The 18,462-nt window shown below is 45.2% G+C and overlaps 1 long non-coding RNA gene across 1 annotated transcript; it reads right to left on the bottom strand.

Annotated features, from left to right (window-relative positions):
* Nucleotides 1-10,975: 10,975 nt before the first annotated feature.
* Nucleotides 10,976-12,751, bottom strand: LOC144159195 (uncharacterized). Its single transcript, XR_013320265.1, has 2 exons — nt 12,326-12,751; nt 10,976-12,174 (listed from the first exon to the last, which is right to left on the bottom strand). It is a non-coding gene; the product is annotated as an uncharacterized LOC144159195 (long non-coding RNA).
* Nucleotides 12,752-18,462: the final 5,711 nt, after the last annotated feature.

Here is an 18,462-nt window from a genome sequence, read left to right on the forward strand (position 1 = left end):
TTGGGAGGGGGCTGCGGAACTTTTTGGAATGTACACCAACCGCGGCATTTGTGGATCCCTGTATCCTGCAGTTAAAATATATTAAAACATGCGTATCTGTATGCAAGTGTATTCGACCAGTCCCACTGACGGGCCACTTGATGTAAACATTTGACGTCATTTTCAACGATGAACCAAACAGCCACAAAATGAGTTTTTTGTTTTTTTCGAATTACCTTTACCGGAGCTGTCTTCGTCGTGGAAAAGGCCGATTGTCCGGGTTCTGCGGACGCGCATTGACGGCGGCGATGGCACATTCGTTGGACGAAATCTTTATCCCGCTGAGCAATATTTTCAAGTTTCCGGAGTAGCTGCAGTTAGACGGTTCCAACTCTCATTATTACGGGGCCGACGAATCATTTGAAAGCCAAATTCATGCACTTGTGCTATGGCCACGGACGACGTTTTTGGCCTGTGCGCTATTTCGATGAAACCGCGCTTTCTTGGGCACGAGCCTCAAGTCGTTCTCTTTAGCGTTTTTAAACAATTGATTAACATCGCATGATACTCGTCTATTATTGTTTTCAGATTCGGAGAGTTTTCAATCAGTGTTGTACCTAGCATGTCCCCCGAAAAATATTAGCCCACAACTTCAAGTTAGATAAAAGCTGTTGCTTCCTTTGCAATGGTGAGCTTTTTACCTTAACAGGACGCTGTCCACTGCTCTGACAGCTGCTTACAGACTCGGGTGCTTTATCGCAGGCGTCTTGCGTGTGCGTGTGCGAACATGCCTGGGTGCGGTTTCGAGGTAACGTTGTTTTCACAGTTTCGAGCACCCATCTCATTCAGGAGTTCCTGGTCTCCTGGCTTCCTAAAAGGAAGGTTGATTGATTGATTGATTGATTGATTGATTGATTGATTGATTGATTGATTGATTGATTGATTGATTGATTGTGGGGTTTAACGCACCGACGCATCGCAGGCGATGAGGCACGCCGTAGTGGAGGACTCCGGATTAATTTTGACCACATGGGGATCTTTAACGTGCGCCGAAATCTCGAACACACGGGCGTTTTTTGCTTTTCGCCTCCATCAGAAAAGCGGCCGCCGCGGCCGGGAATCGAACCCGCGACCTCGTGCTCAGAAGCGCAACGCCTTAGCCACTGAGCCACCGCGGCGGGTGAAAGGAAGGTTCCGGCGTTGAGGTAGTACTTTCAAGAAAAGTAACTCTCATGTCGTGGAGGACGAGCATTCAAAGTGCACCAAAAGCAAAACCAAGAGTTTTCTTCTCTGCGCTTAGTTCTTATAACAAAGTACGTACGTAAATGCTTCTATTTCAAGGTATTTGCAGATCTTAATTATCTCTAAGTGCATTAAAATCATCCGTGGCACTTTACTACGGCGCGCCCTACAATCACAAACTAAGCATTGCACATGGAGATTGTCGTTCGGGAAGCGTCGATTTTTTGCAGTCTGCAAAGACACCAAAACGAGGAATATTTGCCCCGAAGAGGCCCTAACTGATCTTCCATGAAGAATAAAATCGGTTATGACTTTTCTAAATGGCGTGCTGCCAGACACATTTACTGAATGTATGTCGTTTTCACAATCAATTGTCCCAGCGCAGATTTCTTTTACTCTAATTGCATGCGCATGCTTGAAAGTCATACGCTCACTGCTCACATTTGGTCTCGCTGGTTGGTCGCTCTGGTTCGTTGTGGTGAAATCCTACCCAACTTTAAAAGGGTACTGACACCAAGTTTTTGTGGTAATATTGTTACACAGTTCGCTTCCTTTACTCAACAGTATACCCTGGCTGAAATATGAGCGGCCTGCGACGCGTGGAACATACTTCTATTTGACATGATTTATCGCGCCCACGTAACAGCGCGCGGAGCGGTGCGCAGGATATGAACATCATCGTTACATCACTGCGTGAGAGGGGAAAGAGTGACGTAGCCGTCTGCCTCTGACGCTCGTCAGAAACTCGTGACGTCACTTCACGCGCGCGGCCCGGCGAGCGGCGATTGGACGCTGGCGCGTTCAAGAAGTGATACACGTAGCCAGAGCTACAGGCATAGCTGCTGCCCAGACAGACATTCTTGCCGAAACTAAAGTTCCACATGAGGGAAAGGAGCCGGTAATAAAGCCCAGGATCGCAACAGAAACCACCATCAGGTCTTTTATTGTTCCGTTGCAGTGCTAGGCCTAACGCCTTCAGATAGCTCATCCGCTCTGCCTCGGCGGCGAGGTGGTCGAAACAACGCCTCCTCCCGTCTTCGCGGCGTTTTTATGTCCTTACAAAACGGTGAAATCATTCCGTGATTCTGTCACATGCGCCCTTCTGGCTGGAAGCGCGGGAAACCAAAACAAACGATATTCAGGCCGTTCAATTGAATTAATTACCACGCGATCAAGTATTTAAAGTGCTTTTCTGGTTCACCAGGCCGTTCAGCATTGATAAAATCAATCAAAAAGGAACATGAAATTTTGCTGCCAGTACTCCTTTAAGAACTCTGGTTTTCTAGCTGCCGATTTCCACTGAACAATCAAAAACTCCCACCTCCCCTCGCGGGAACCCCTGCGACGCATAGGGGGTTCACGTTGCAGCGTTGGACAGCGGAGGAACGGCGCTGGAACGATGGAGCGGAGCGGCGCAAGCACCGCGTTTTATAGCGCGCATAACGTGGAACGAATTCGTGGAACGAATCAGACATTGTTCAATATTTTGTCGTGATCTCTGGGCATAAATTTATTCTCTAATATTTTTGTACTGTTTATTTTATTTTCTAGGCAATAGGGGGAACATAGACTTAAAACAACGGAACAAGGAATGCATGTGGCCATTTTAATTGTATTTAGACCCCTTCTTGGAAGTGTATGATCACAAGGCAGCACATTTAAGCTCTTGCATGGGATGAAATCATTGCATTCTACAAGTAAGTACGCACTGCCATTTTTGGGTCTTTCATGGTGCGTTTTTAGGTAGTTTCTTTATAAATAATGGTTTGAAACTTCTTTTCAGTGACAACTTGGCCTGTGGTTCAAGGTGACAGTAGGAGCTTTTCGGAACACCTTGGCAAAACTTTCCTGGAAGCGCACTTTGAGACGGGCCTGGCAGAAACACCCAGATCTTAATTTTGGTTGGGTAAGCTGGCATTTTGTTTTTGCGGGACTCAATGTTGGGAGTGTTCATTCTAATAAAATCTTACTGTTTAGAAGTTATCGTGAACAGCAATACTGGCCATTGCGTTCACATTCCGCCTACTACGGATGCTCCAACAGTGGACCTCTATTTTGTATTTAGGTTTTGTTAATGTTTAGCTTTTACACCTTGAGAGTTGTTGCTGTGATATGCCAGCACCGCGTACACGCCCAACGTGGTTGCTGCTGCAATAATACGGTGGCAACTGGAGATTTAAATTTCCCGCTTTTAATACTACCGTAGTACCAATAATACCGTAATTACTCGATTCTAACACGCCCCCGATTCTAACGCGCACCCGATTTTCCCTGCAAAAAAAAAACGAAAAAACTTGCACCTCCGATTGTAACACGGACGGAACTTTGTGAGCAAGAAAAACGAATGCGAGAGAAACGGGCGATTTATTTCTCGAAGTAATCTCACTCATCGCACTCATCGTCGCTGTCCGCTGACCACAACATCTCGTCCTTGGTGCCGTCAAGCGCGTTCGCGATGCCTCACTTTATATCGGACGTTCAACCATGGTCGATGGGATCGTGGCCCACGCCTCGCACGCCCATCCTGCGAGCTTCTCCAGAGGCGCACGCTTCAGCCGACCGCTCGTTTTGAACGCGTGAGAGCCGCTGCTGCCATTTCTGTTATCAAGCGCGCAAGTGGAACGATTTGACTGTTTGTGTGAACGCCGATAGAAAAGCCTAGGCGTCTATGCTTCCTGCGTCTGTACTGAGTACGAAAAATCGTTGCTAATAGCTTTGGCGCCATCTCGAGATGGCGATGGCGATGGGCGGGACGAAATTTTCGTTGTTTCGTTGTTTCGGTTTCGTATCCGATTCTAACGCGCATGCGATTTTTCAACCTATTTTTCCGGAAAAAAAGTGCGCGTTAGAATCGGGTAATTACGGTACTCCCAAATACAGTGTAGCATGGGTAATGCTTGCATTGAATTTTGATAGGTGGCTAAATAAGGGGTAATTGTTTTTGAAGGGAATTGTTTAGAACACTAAAAGTGACATCTGAAATAAAATGTGCTATAGTTGTGATTTATAAGAAAATTGTGCAACAGCCTAGTTCAGCATTACTCAGCTTAACTTCTTAACTTCTGGCTCATACCACTACGCCACCATGGAGGTAATACATATCGAGACGGAAACATTTTAGGTGGAAATAACTCCATAAAAAATTCTGCCACAGTGCGATATTTATGATTTCTTATGACTGGCCATTTATTTCTTTGTGATAGAAACATCGTTGAGCTGTAAGTTATATTAAGACAGCCTCACTACAGCATTCTCGGGAGCACATTATACAGTACAGAGAACATTTTTGCTGTCAGAAGGTGTGTAAAAATATAATGCCGAAAGGTTATTATAATAATAATATAATACCCTTTCAAATAATGTTATTATTTGATTAATAAACTAAACCTCTCAAGGATAAAAACCTTATATTATGGATACCCAGACAGCAAAGTGGGATACTTTCCAGAGACAGAGCAATTTCATTGATTGTCTGTTCTGATATTGTTTAGCGCACTTTCACCTTTAGCAGCACTCCCAGAAAAAAAACCCAAGAAATCAGCGATTTTAAATCAATTACTGTGTTATGAAAGGGCCTAAGCAACTCACTCATTCAAAGCAACCATGTAACAATTTTTTTTTGTTTCCTTAAAGGTACATGAGGTGAGCAGTAAGCCTTCTCGAGGGCCGGTTATTCTGAGAGAAGGGAATGGCGGCATCAATATTGTCCTCAAGAAACACATCACGGATTCGCCGCCTTCATTGTCACTTCAGGATGTGGTCATCCTCTTCGCCGCATGTCATCTTTTACATGGTGTCATCATGTTCTTATGGATATGTGCCTTTGGAGAGTTCTTCGGACTTTTGCAGGGAGTTCTTGGACAGCATGAGAAATTTGACAGTGGCCTGGTGTCACTTAAGTTGGAGTCTGTTGAAATACTTGTAGTGGTCAGCTCTACTTGGGATTTTAAAGTATTGGTAGAGGTTAAAGTATCTCTTGAAAGTCGTAAAGGAGGTCAGGTGAAAGGCATAAAGGGGGTCAGGTCTGATGAAGACGTTTAAGTTACTGGCACATGCAAGTTGCATCTCAACTGAACACTGAAGTCGTGCCTTGCTTTATCATTTTTTATCATTGGCATAATGCGCAGGCTGCCTTTGAATCTATAGTGAGTGTTAATGTAGTTAATGACACCGCATTTTAACGTCCTTATTATTCAAGTGTAGCTCATGAGATTTTTTTTCATGACAGTGCTGCTGCGACTGCAAAAGTAACACTGCGTATTTCGGCAGACGGCTTCCGCCTTCATTGATAAATTTTAGTACTGTATGTGAGCTGCCACCCATGCCCTAGAATAATGGAAAATGTGCGTATTTGACTTGAACAAGTTTTCTCCTTTGAACAAAGTTGCATTTCTTGCGTGGCAGAAGCAGAGGGCTTTGGTCACAATTACACTGACAGCAAGACGGGAGGGGGGGGGGGTTATGGTAAAATGTTGAGGCTGGAAAAAATGCTTTCAGGTCTGCTTTGTAAAACTGGTCACCTGTATTTTTCAACGCTGGCTTGTTTGGTTCTGAAGTATGTCTGACTTGTTCCCGCTTGAATTGATGACGTGTATATAATTAGTCTACTTGTTAAATTTTAATATGTCTAAAATGCTCCCAGCTGCCTTGTGTGCAAATTATATAAGATTCACGCTGGCTTTTATGAGATTTCTTGGGATGAATTATTTTAAACAACTACAAATTGTTTGGGCAAGTAACGTGCCTTAAGTCAAGGGCCTTTTCAGGACGCTCATAAAGTCTGTTTTGGCTACAGATAGCTTGATGTTACACTTACGTCTGGTGTGAGGAAACTGTACTATCTTTAATATTCATGTTTTATTTTGTGGCATACTGCCACATGTGACCTCGTGTCGAAATGTTTTATCGTTAATGTTGGCTCGAGCATTCTTTTCCTAAGCTCTTGCACTGCACTGTTGAAGGCTTGTGATAATACAACCGTGTATGGCTTGTTTTGAGGCCTTTCCCTACAATTTAATAGCAAACTGCATTTTCCCAAACAGTTATGCGTAAACATGGTATGGCAAGCGCAATGGGTACTTCCGCCTTTGAGTTACCTTGTTTTATCTGATAAGACAGCATATTTCATGCTCACTGTTGTATAATGTCTGTCTCAGTGCCTCGGTAGACGCACAAGTCTATTTATTTGTGACACAGTTGCCCCTAAAACCGTATTTATTACCCATGTTTTTGAGCAAAGGTGAATATGTGAAAATGCCACTTCGAGCCTAGTGTTATTGTTATGGTATTGGTTCCTTGTACGTTGGTCATTTTCTGTGCAATTTAAAATAGACAGCTATCCATATCTGAAATGTATGCATACTTACACCCAATAAAGCTGTATAGTATATTTAAAAGCAGTGTATGAGTCATTATAGCTGGTTTCATGTGTATTTTAATGCAAGCATTTTGTTTCTTTTACAAGCAGCTAAAACACAGAACACGATTCTGCGGGTGAAGCCAAAGACTTCGTGCCGCTCTAGGTGCCTCAGACCAACTTCTATATAGAACTGTGCTCCGATAGGCAACTGTTGGGAACTGTCAGGGACCACACTGCTGCGGTGGTTTCTGCTTTCCGATTGTTAGTATCACTGCAGGTCATATATAAAGGCTGTGTTAAAATGGTGCTTGCGGTTTCCTGCTGATACCAATGCATCCGCCAGCCTGCATATGACCTCGGTGTATACCGACAGGAAAGCGGAAATATTGGAAAAGTGGAGTCCATAGACAGCTTCCCAATGTCTATAGGAACACCGTTTTATATAAACAGCTGGTCTGAAGGTACCTGGAACGGCGCACCGGATAAATTCCATAATCATTTTACATGGATCAATGTTCCAGTAACAAAACTACCCTTTTATTTGGAACAGTGATCCGCATACTTTTATTTGGAACACCGATCCACATAATTTAGTCGCAAAAATATGTGGTGCACTGTTCCACTTAATTTTCAGGATATGTGGAACATGGTTCCAAATATATAACTGGAACTTTTTTGAAAAAAAGTTCCAGTTACTAAGTGGATCTTATATGGAACTAGATTAAGAGTGCTGAAAGTGAGTCCGACCCGCCGCGGTGGCTCAGTGGCTAAGGCGTTGCGCTGCTGAGCACGAGGTCGCGGGTTCGATTCCCGGCTGCGGCGGCCACTTTTCTGATGGAGGCTAAAAGCAAAAACGCCCGTGTGTACGAGATTTCGGCGCACGTTAAAGATCCCCAGGTGGTCAAAATTAATGCGGAGCCCTCCACTACGGCGCGCCTCATCGCCTGCGTTGCGTCGGCGCGTTAAACCCTACAATCAATCAATGAAAGTGAGTCCGATCGATCGATCGTCAAGCCTGCTAAGGCCCAAATCGCAAACGAGGAACGAACCCATTCGACGATTTTTCCCGCACTAAGTAAACCCATCTACAATCAATCTAAATGTATACCGATACGTGGTTATGAAATAAAAGCATACCATTGTACTCATTTTTCATGATTGATGCGTGTACTGTCTTATCCAAAACCGCTTCTTTTACGCGATTTTCAAGTAACGGTTCTGACACAATGGAAGCTCCGTTTCCCGCACGAACCGTGCGTCCAGAGATCTCATCAGAGCTTTTCTGTCGACCAACCAGTCTATGGGGAAATTCATTCGATTTTATGACGGAGCGCCTTCGGTCCCACTAAGGCAGTTCTCGCTTTAATAACAGAAAAGGGGGCGGCCAATCCTACTGGGAAGGGTTCTAAATATTATCGCTGGATGGAGTACTTTGCTTGCCAAATGAGGTCACATTTAGCTTCACGCCCCTTTGCAAGTATACATCTAGCTCGACAATGTGTGTTGTCAAATACGATCCCGTTATGGCTCATGTGTGTCGATTCAGTGAGCAAGAGCGCGATAGATGATAGAATGCTCTTCCAATCACCGTTTTCCAAGCACGCGTCGCCTCATGCATGTGGTGATTCAGTGAGCGAGAGCGCGATAGATGATAAAATGCTCTCCCAATCATCGTTTTCCCAGCATGCACAAAACATCGCCACATACTCACTGTTGGTGTAGTCGGCGAGTTGGTAGCAATGTGCACTTGAAATGCAGAGATACGAACGATGAGAGAAGGAAAGAATCAAATGTTAATAAATCTATAAAAAAACGCAAAAAATGCGCGCGGAATTCTCAGTACAACGCAACAAATATTGCTGAAAGTAGTATGCAGCCTAATCGCAAACGCAAACAAGTGGTACGTTAACGCGAACACGCCCCTTGTTGCCGAAACACCCTTTAGAGAAATAGTCCCCTGCGTCAGCCCGCCACCAATACTTCTTTGCGACAAATAAGTTGAGTAACTTGCGCTGTCTTGGAAATGACAATGGGAGTTACGAGACGTGTTCGCGGTTGCTGCGTTTTTTTTTTTTGTTACTATATGTTGCATCCTGTTATCTGAAATTTGTGCTACATTTGTCTGTGCTTTTCTGCTACTTTTATCTCCATACTAGCTTTTTATCTTATTTTTGCGGTTTTGAATAATGCCAAAAGCGTTTTTATTTGCGTTAACGCTTACGTAGCGCCTGACTCGCAGTTTATGCGAAACATTCAGTGGCGAGCCCCAGTGGAAATCGTGCTTGGCATTGAGCCTGCAACCTTGCATTAATCCTGGTGAAAGCTCGTCAGTTTAAAAAATACGCCATTTGTTTGCACCAAATAAACCATGAAAGCAGGAGTTGTGTCAGCAGTTAAGCTAGAGCGGTGATGCCGCGTGCAAAGCACGAACGCCTATCGTGCACGAATGTCATGCAAATAAGCTCCAAAATTGAACTGTTTTTCCTGTTTCAGTGAAGCATTCACCTGCTGCATTTTAAGGCCAACGTCCGCTTTCAGAAAAAAGAGAGAATTTATCTATCGCAGATTCCACGAAAAGAAAATTTGTTCCCACAAGCATCACAAATGCCCATTAGATGGCTACGTTACGTAAAAGAGTCGCTGACGGGCGGCGCCCTCATTTGAAAGTATTTTACAGAGGCACCTGTAAGGCCTGGAACGCCCATTTGCAAAACGTATTGCTTACAACGCACAGGTACATTATAGGGTCTTCCTATACGCTATAAACTGCCCTTAACAAATTCCCCGCTAATATGAAAACACGAAACAAAAACTTTTAAATATTTTGGCGTTAGCGCCCTGCAGATTCCGCAATTGCTAAGGCCTCTCACGGTGGTACATGACTCTTATTTTCAACCACAACCACGTTGCAGAACACCAATAGATAAATTAATTCATCCATTCCTTAGACAGAACGCACGAATGTGCCTGAGCAACTCACATGTTCTACCAAAACATTTATCTTGGTATCACTCATGCATGCCTAATGACCTTGAAAGAGTGCACGCAGACGATATTTTTGGAGTCACAGCTTACTTATCCCTCTCAGTCTGTGGGACAATTTTGGGAGTTTCGTCATTTTAGCAAGAACACAGCGCTCAAAAATACAATGCAAAGAAAACCATAATGCGAATGTGCCGATGTTTTTTAAAAAAACTGAGTAATATCAGAAACAGCAGAACAAAATACTTTCCACAAAGCAGGAGCACGCCCACTCACAAAAACCGGCCTATGAAGATTTGTGCAAACACGTGTGCTCATCGATTGGCAATTCGGCCTACAATACACTGCGACTTCAATGTTCATCGCCATACCAGGATTTTGCATGCGGAGCAAGTGATATCTGTAAATTCCATAGACGAACAATCATCGATGTCGCTGAGAAGTTCACAACCATTGTCAATTCAGTTTCACCAAAGTGCGCTCACCAAATTTCTGGTCGTCGCGTAAAGCTTTTCCTTCCTAATGCTCGAAAACGTTAACTCGCCTGAAAATATAAACAGATAAAGGTAATGAACAAATCGCCCATTCCAGAGGACCACCCGTTCTCTAAGGCTGGAATCGAAAATAATTTACATTATCTCCATTGGTTCATTCCGTGCAAGTCATACACAGAGAACACCTTTGTGCTGTTATGGCTGCATTCAAGATTACCTTTGTACTCGCATAAGGAGCCAAATTTATTTCCGGAATCAACTATGGCCCGGCGAAACAGAGGGCGTAAACAACCCTCTCAAAAAGTGCTGCAAAATATAATTCGCAGGTTAGAGTGCCCAAATGTTACTCCGACACACAATTCATAAGGCTTTTAAAACAAAGGATGCAGATATGCCTGATAAAAGGCGTGAACGCACGTGCGCACCATGGCCGCGGCGGATGCTTTTCAGATGGAGGCAAAAAGCAAAAACATCCGTGGGCCAACATTTCTCAAGTTGGTCAAAATTAATCCGGAGCCTTCCATAATGGCGCGCCGCATAGCCCAGGGGTATCTCCGGCGCGTAAACACCCAAAATGTTTTACAAGAATTTTACTAGTGCAAGCAACCAAATGTTGCGTGTGCACGCAACATTTGGTTGCAACGCGTGCACGCATCCAAACAAGTGCACGCCACCAAAATCAACAGGCTCACTTATTTACCTAGTCTAGTGCATTAAGGTGATTCAAAACGCACTCTACACTTAGGAGATGGGGGAGGGCATGAAATGCCTCCTAGTTCATTAAAAAAAATCAAATTTGTGCCCATTATCTTTCAACACAGAAAAAATACGAAATAATAAATATTACCCCTGCTTGGAGAAGAAGCTAACGATCCTTGCGATCACCGCTTCGCTTTTGCAGATATTTACAAACAAGATATTTGCCACGGAATATTTTTTATTATCTATCCGAACAATTAAAACAAACCCAATACAAAAGAGGGAAATTGCGGCGCTCAAGGTATAACGAGTATATTGGTCCTCGATTTCCGGTTTGCCGTGGTCCATGCACTACGAACAATAAATGATACACGGAAATTCTTACACGGGTGGAGAGACCTTCTTTTATTAAGTTCGCTTAGAAGGTACCAACTTCACCAGGATATAACGCTGCTTTAGCATTCTGTACAAGTACCGAAAATTTGGAAGCTTTAGAGAGATAAAGCGAGAGAAAAACATCTTTATTCGTCCTTCTATAAAGGCTTCTGCGTGGCTGGGGTAGAGCTTGACAAACTATCAAAAGCCATGCGATCAGGTCGCTGTGGGCGCCAGAATACGCAAAAAATGCTGTTTACTGACCTCTGATCAAATAATGGTAGGGCAGCACTCCGAATTCGACTAGGATAACCAACGGGGTATACGGTGCATGTTCAACAAGGTACAAACCTGTTGTTGTTAACAACGGTCTCAAGTCACCGTAGTCCAAATAGCATAAGCGTATTTGCAATGAAAAAAAAAACGTAGCACATAGCACGCACAAGGCACCGGCTGATTGATCGGTGAGCATTTCCGACGCTAGTATTTCTGGTCGCGATTGACGTCCTGCGTACGAATGCCTCCCGTATTTGCGCTTGCAGATCTGCCGGCGACGCACACGCACGATGTCGCAAGCTCCACCGACCCGTTTCTCAGTTTCGAACCGTCGCTGCCGTCGCGGTAGGCAACATGAATAGTGTTCCTCACTTCAGTACAACGGTAGTCTCCCATGGAACTGCACAGGTTGTCGGGGCAGTTACACTTGACCACAGGCAGCTCGGAGGGAATCCTGGTCGGATCGACATCGACCGCCATGGTGAACGGGCACGTCGCTCGCTCGCCGACGCTGGAGGCCTCCGGCCTAGGTGAACAGTTCGACCTACTGAAGAACGTTTTGGGTGTAGTCGTCTTTTCAGCGAGGACTGACTTCCAGGTCGGCACTGCCAGAAAAGCACAAACCAAAACCACTTCCAGAAAATGCATGTCGAGGTGATGCTTCAGCGTTCCTTCTTCGACAGCGAGGAGGTGCAATGTTGTTATCCAAGAACTTGATGCTGCTGCTTCGTGACCACAGGGCAGTATTCTCGGGGGTTTCCTCCCAGTCTAAAACATCAAATAGGGTCAGCTTTCACAGAAATCAAACCCTCTTTAAAAGACAAGACGGCGTAGCTAAGACTAAAACGTTTGACGAACGAAACGCCGTGGAGGCTACACGCTCAAGCTTCCAGACAGCAATACGCAGAAACCTCCCTACCTTTGTGCAACACGCCGACCTGTACCAAAACCAAGCCAGAGCCGCCGGAGACGGATGTCGCGTAAGCGGGATATTTTGACGGCCTCGCAGCCTCGGATGGATGTCCTTTATGTCCGGCCCGGCGGCGCTATCGAGCCGGCAGACACAATGCGCTGACGTTATGTGCGTGGTGCATGTTGGCCGGATAACTGCTACCCGAGCGGTAGACCGTGCCGGGGAAAACCTCCGCTCCCTGTTTCTGATGGCCGGAAATGACGCGCCTGCGTGTCGTTGCTTCGCGACGACCTCGAAGTCGTACTTATTATGCGGGCGGGTGCGCGGCTTGCCTTTTTCCGCTGCTTGTTTTGGTCTTGCGCGGCGCTGCTAGTTTGAGTAGACGGAGCCAAGGGCAAACGAACTGTTCGTACGGCGGTTGAAGCCCGACAATTCTCGTTCACGAATGCACCACTTTATATCAATAAATTGTTCCACGATAGTGCAGGATTTCGCAGTGCCGGCATTGCAATGACGACCAGTATTCCCCTTTCTTCCCGGTGCAGTGGGAGTGCGAGCTGACCAGCTCGTGCTGGAGTTCAAGAACACGTGATCGCACGGGCCTAGGCACCGGCGACAGTTCGCGGCCATCATGTACTGAGACAATGCCACCCACCGTTATTTTTCTAGTTAAAGACGACAGGTTTTCTTCGGCTACTCAAAACCGAAAATTTCTGTCTGTCTGTCTGTCTGTCTGTCTGTCTGTATGTCTGTCTGTCTGTCTGTCTGTCTGTCTGTCTGTCTGTCTGTCTGTCTGTCTGTCCTTCCCACCGTTCAGCTACCCGGCCAAGAGTTAACAGAATTCTTGAACGAGAAGCTTGATGGGAAAAACGTTTTTTTTGAAACCACTAAATCTGGTTGCATACTTGCCAACATTGTCGAGCAAAACAAAAACATTAGGCATATTTGAGTCAGAACATCAATTACATAACTGGTGCAAGGCAGCGTTCTTGTGATTGAAAATGGATGTGCGCTGGATATTTGCGACAGAAAATACAAAATCTGCCTTGAAAAATATTATTTTGAACCGAACACTCAAAAAGAGCTCGGGCCTGAGCATAAACCTCGTGGCGGTATTCCAAGTGCAAGGGATGCGAAATGTCGCAATAATTTACTAGCGAGCAGGGGAACGCGGGAAAATTGAATTGAGAAAACCTCCGCCGTGTTTCTCGTGGGGTGAGTGAGACGGGAAGGGCGTGAGAGGTGGGCAAGGGAGAAAACAGAAGCATTTGCGGGGCGGAGGGGGCAGTAGTTTGGAGCTTTTTGACGACATTTGCAGTGAAGGGTGCAGACACGCGGCTAATGTTTTTAGTTTCTTCGGTGTTTTCTCACTCACTCACTCACTCACTCACTCACTCACTCACTCACTCACTCACTCACTCACTCACTCACTCACTCACTCACTCACTCACTCACTCACTCACTCACTCACTCACTCACTCACTCACTCACTCACTCACTCACTCACTTCCCAGAGGAGCACGGGCATTGTGCCCCCATTGCAGGACGGATTGCGCGCAGGGCTGCAGCGTCATGTTTTCGGCTCGTTCATGCGCAATGATATCAGCTTTACGTACTCTGTTGCAACACCTGCTAGTGACGTCAAAGGTCACAAGGTTGAGCATTATTCTTGCTATTGTAACGGTAGTGTGTAGTAAACGCAATAATCACGATGCCTTGTACAGCCACGCGAAACATTAATAAATACCTAGCCGAGAATTGCGCGCAGTGCGTTCAGGAAAGACCCAATTTGAAAAAACAAGTACGTTGTAAAAGTGAAAACAAACTGCTTAAAAACGTAACATCTAGAAAGTAAGCGCGTGCACTTCCATTTTTTTAGCATATTAAAAAAATGCCTGCATTTCCTGCTTCTTATCAATATTTTGTGCAACGTAAACGTGATCACAATAAATATAATGATCTGTTAATGTGATGATAACATTGCCTAACCAGAATACTGCTTTCTATTCCTACATACTGTCGGAAGCTAAGAGTCTGGATCACGGAGTAAGATATAAAGAGGCGCGGCGACTGTCACCCAGAAAAAAATTCTCGCATCTCCACGAAGTGAATCATGACGAGTGGGCGAAGCACTGGAGATCGTTCTTTCCGTAAATTACCCGTGGCATTGCCAACTCGCGCATGTGTTTCAGTGGCAACACGTGCGTACAGTATATACAATTTCAATACAATCCAATCCGATACAATTCAACTTAATCCAATCCAATCCAATGCTCCTCGCGCATGAGCGGAAAATGTGGTTTATTCACTGATTAGCAACGCATCGCAAACCAAGAAATTCAATACATGCCACAATACATGACACAGAGCTGTGTATCTCGTATAGTAAGTACTAATGTTCGCATTCTCTGTCGGTTACACAAACATAAGAGACATCTTCGTACAGTTAGTTCATCGTATTCACAAAATTGCTGCAGAGGCCACCACGTTCATTCGCCGTACACAATACAATTCCACAGAAACGATGTTTCATAATACAGGGGTGGAAGAGGTACAAGGGCTTGGGAGCAGTCCTGGGAGCAGGCTAAAGTGCCTTTTGTGGCAGGCTTGGAGCAGTCAGAAAGGCCTTTTGTAACAGGTTTTGAGCCGCCAAAAATACCATTTGGAGCAGATGTAACACCAATCCACAGCATTGTGGCGCCTTCTTTATCTCCCTTCAGGCCGCTGTGCAAGTGCCCCGCCAATTACGTTTTATCTATCTACTATTATAGCCGTTCCACCATGCACAAGAACCTACTCTGAACCAGGGACGCAGTTCTTTTACTATATCTGGAGGTTTACAAAATACGGAGTGTTTCTACCTTCGGCCCAAGCGAGCGCACCGCGTTGTTACCGTTCAAATGTCCAACCTCACGCACAGAGTCGAAAGAGATCAGATAACAGGCCTTGCTTCGTGTCAGCCAAACGGCAGTGTTTATGCGAACACGCGGCGACATTCCGGAAAACAAGGTGTTTGCTTGCAGTTTTTTTCTATCGAACAGTGGTTTCACTGCGAGCTCAACATAGCTCTTGGCCTGTCACCGGTTTGCGAGAGTCGACGAGCTTAGGCCGTAGTCTACATAACTTGAGCGTGTTAGAAGACGTTTAATGTTGGGCCATCCTCTAACTAACCAAAGTTAACCCCATAGTTCACAGGTGAAAATGTGTAATCAGCTCACAACAACAGCAAATTAACAAGCAACAACAACAACAGCAAATTAACAAGCGAGGGCAAAGCATCCAAGACCCTGTTTGTTCGATACATGCAGCTAGGAAAAGTTGCGGGCAGCAAAGCTATGGGTGAATAAATTGATGCGCACCTCCAATAAACCACAATTTTGCATGCGAATATTATTCTACCTGTTTGCGATGAGACACAAAAACATTTTACTTTTGGTCATTTTCCATTGTTTGTGGCGCAGTGCGGTCGACATCAGCAAACGAAACCGTGCAAATGCAACACAACGAAATGCAAAGAGTATGCGGAGAAGCGCGTAGTGCCTGCGGCCTTACGGCTAAGCCAAAACCAACTTCCATAGCCGCCCCTAGCCTTGATGAAACCAAAACCATAAACGCCTTGATGAAACAGAAAACACGATGTTTCAGCCGAGTTTTCGGGCGCTGGGCATCATGGCGGTGACAACTCGCGGCTCAATTCAGGCGCTGCGGCGCAGGACGGTGCTGATAAGCAAGTTTGGCGCAACATGGGTGCAGGATGGCGCAGGTAAACCAGTTGTGCGCTCAATGGCGCAAATGGCGCAGCTGTTCCACCCCTGAATTAATAACATACGCTCGTGAACAATAAAATGATTATAAAGTGTGATGACCACCGCATTTCGCACACCATTAACAACCGGTTCTTTTTCTTATTCTTCTAAATTTGTTAGCCCAAAAAGCATCCTAAGCTAGCGAATTTTCTGCGTAATTTAGCCATAAGTCACACCTAGAAAATGGAAGAAATACCACCATGGATATCCATAAACAACACGTAAAATCGAAATAAATATTGAGAGGGCAAAGGAGGTACAAAAATGTGCCCGTGTAGCACATGTTGAAAAGCGAAGCGCAGCTCGGCCTTCCCGCAGGTAGCTCCAACTTCTCGCAACACGGAATGCAAGCGGTCATCTGCTACGTAAAAGATTTTGGCGGCTTTTTTCGTGGCTATAAACATTCACGGTGGCAATGTCACTTATAAGAAACTAGTTGTCGGAACGCTATAAAGCCAAACCAATTTGTTGAAGAACCATTTAAGCACATTCAGCAAACATAATTTGCAAGCTTTCCTCTCGTGAAAAAAAAAAAAAAAGAAAAACAACCGCTCATCGAACCGATACCAAAGCGAAATTTCCGTCTGCGCGTCCGCTGGCATCAATCGGCCGCTGAAAAACTGTCGACAAGTAGCTTTCCATGCTTAAAACATTACTGAAACATGCGTTGTACCAAACGAAAAGAAATTCTCTGTAAAGCAACAGCGGAAAATTTTCCGGTTCACCCTACAGCTTTTTTGATAAGGACACGGGTTGCGTCCTCATAACTTTGACTGAATGAAAAGCGCGCTTACCTGCCGTCCGCTGCGAAGTGAAAAAATTTCGCTGCGCTATTCCTCCCTGAGGTTGTCGTTCCATCACACAGTATCGTCTTTTTTTTTTTAGTTTCTCTGGTCCCTCGATCCTGTTCGCACTCACAGACACCAAACGTTTCACCTTCAAGGCCTACTACAAAACTTCTTTGATTTAGATTGTAGGGTTTAACGGGCCGACGCAACGCAGGCGATGAGGCGCGCCGTAGTGGAGGGCTCCGGATTAATTTCGACCACCTGGGGATCTTTAACATGCGCTGAAATCTCTAACACACGGGCTTTTTTTCTTTTCATCAGTCCTCGGCTGAGAATCGAACCCGCGACCTCGTGCTCAGCAGCGCAACGCCTTAGCCACTCAGCCATCGCGGCGGGTTACAAAACTATTACCCGTTCACACAGTGACAGAGGCAGGAGCAGACGAACAGGGTTGCAGCAGAAGAGATCAGAGCCAGAGCGCCATTCGTCAGCGCAACTAATGAAGCGACTGAATAAATAAATATGCTATCAAAAAAAAAAGGAAATAGACAAGAACACATTTTATTTCTACACATAGCAGCCTCACTTTACTTTAATGCTGCGTCTGTTGCAAAATTCTGCATACAGCCGCATATGCAAATATTGTTGAATTTTCGCTTGGCTACCAGCGTCATGGCGACACTTCATTTCCAATACCGAAACAAACCGAAGTGTCCGGCCCCTGGTAATGTCGCACACCACGACATGCAGTTTAGCCTATTTCTCCTCAACGTAAGGGAGTGAGGCGCAAAAATCACCCTTTCTTGAACCTGCTCTCCTGCTGCGGGCTTAATTATTTGTGCTTCTTCTTCGCACTAACAACGCTGACAACGGTCGTCCGCAGTCTATTGTCGTGCGGCAATGATGCATATATCTATTTCAACGCCTGGGATGGACGGCTGCCGCCTAGTAATGACTAGAGAAAGGCGCTGCCAGTGTGATTAGGCGACCCAAGAATACCAAACGCGATATTTTTGTAGCTTACGTCGTAACTTGCGGCCCGATGTTCACTGTCACTGTGCGGTCGTGGAATCTTAGTGGATAACGCGAGCGGATAAAACGCCAGATGCATTGATCAACAACATGTTCTTATCGCCGAATTTGTGAGCTTAAAGGTATTCGAAAATAAAGAGCCAATTAGGGTGGACAGTGACCTATATACCGTAAGAAATACGGTATATAGTTCACTTTCACTGTCTCATAAGAAATGCCTGCGTTCTTTTTTCCGCCTTTAGTTATTTCAACACGTACTGATACCACGCACCACACACGCATGAACGAATGTTTGCAGGATCACCAGGAGAGCCGTGCCCGCGGCCGTCACCTTCTCAGGTATTATGCAATACAGCAGACCCGCTTATGTGCGGCTTACTAAACTTTCATCGCTGATACAGTTGCCCTTACATCTAATTAAATGTCCTGTATGGCCGGTTAGGTACGAGGATGCTGTGAGGTATTGGCCATTTTTTTTAAAGAAAACAAATAAAAAACAAGATTAGAAGATGTTATG

This window comes from Haemaphysalis longicornis, unplaced genomic scaffold, assembly GCF_048455015.1.
Source record: "Haemaphysalis longicornis isolate Haplotype H1 unplaced genomic scaffold, Haemaphysalis longicornis Haplotype H1 scaffold_10, whole genome shotgun sequence".
NCBI lineage: Eukaryota > Metazoa > Arthropoda > Arachnida > Ixodida > Ixodidae > Haemaphysalis > Haemaphysalis longicornis.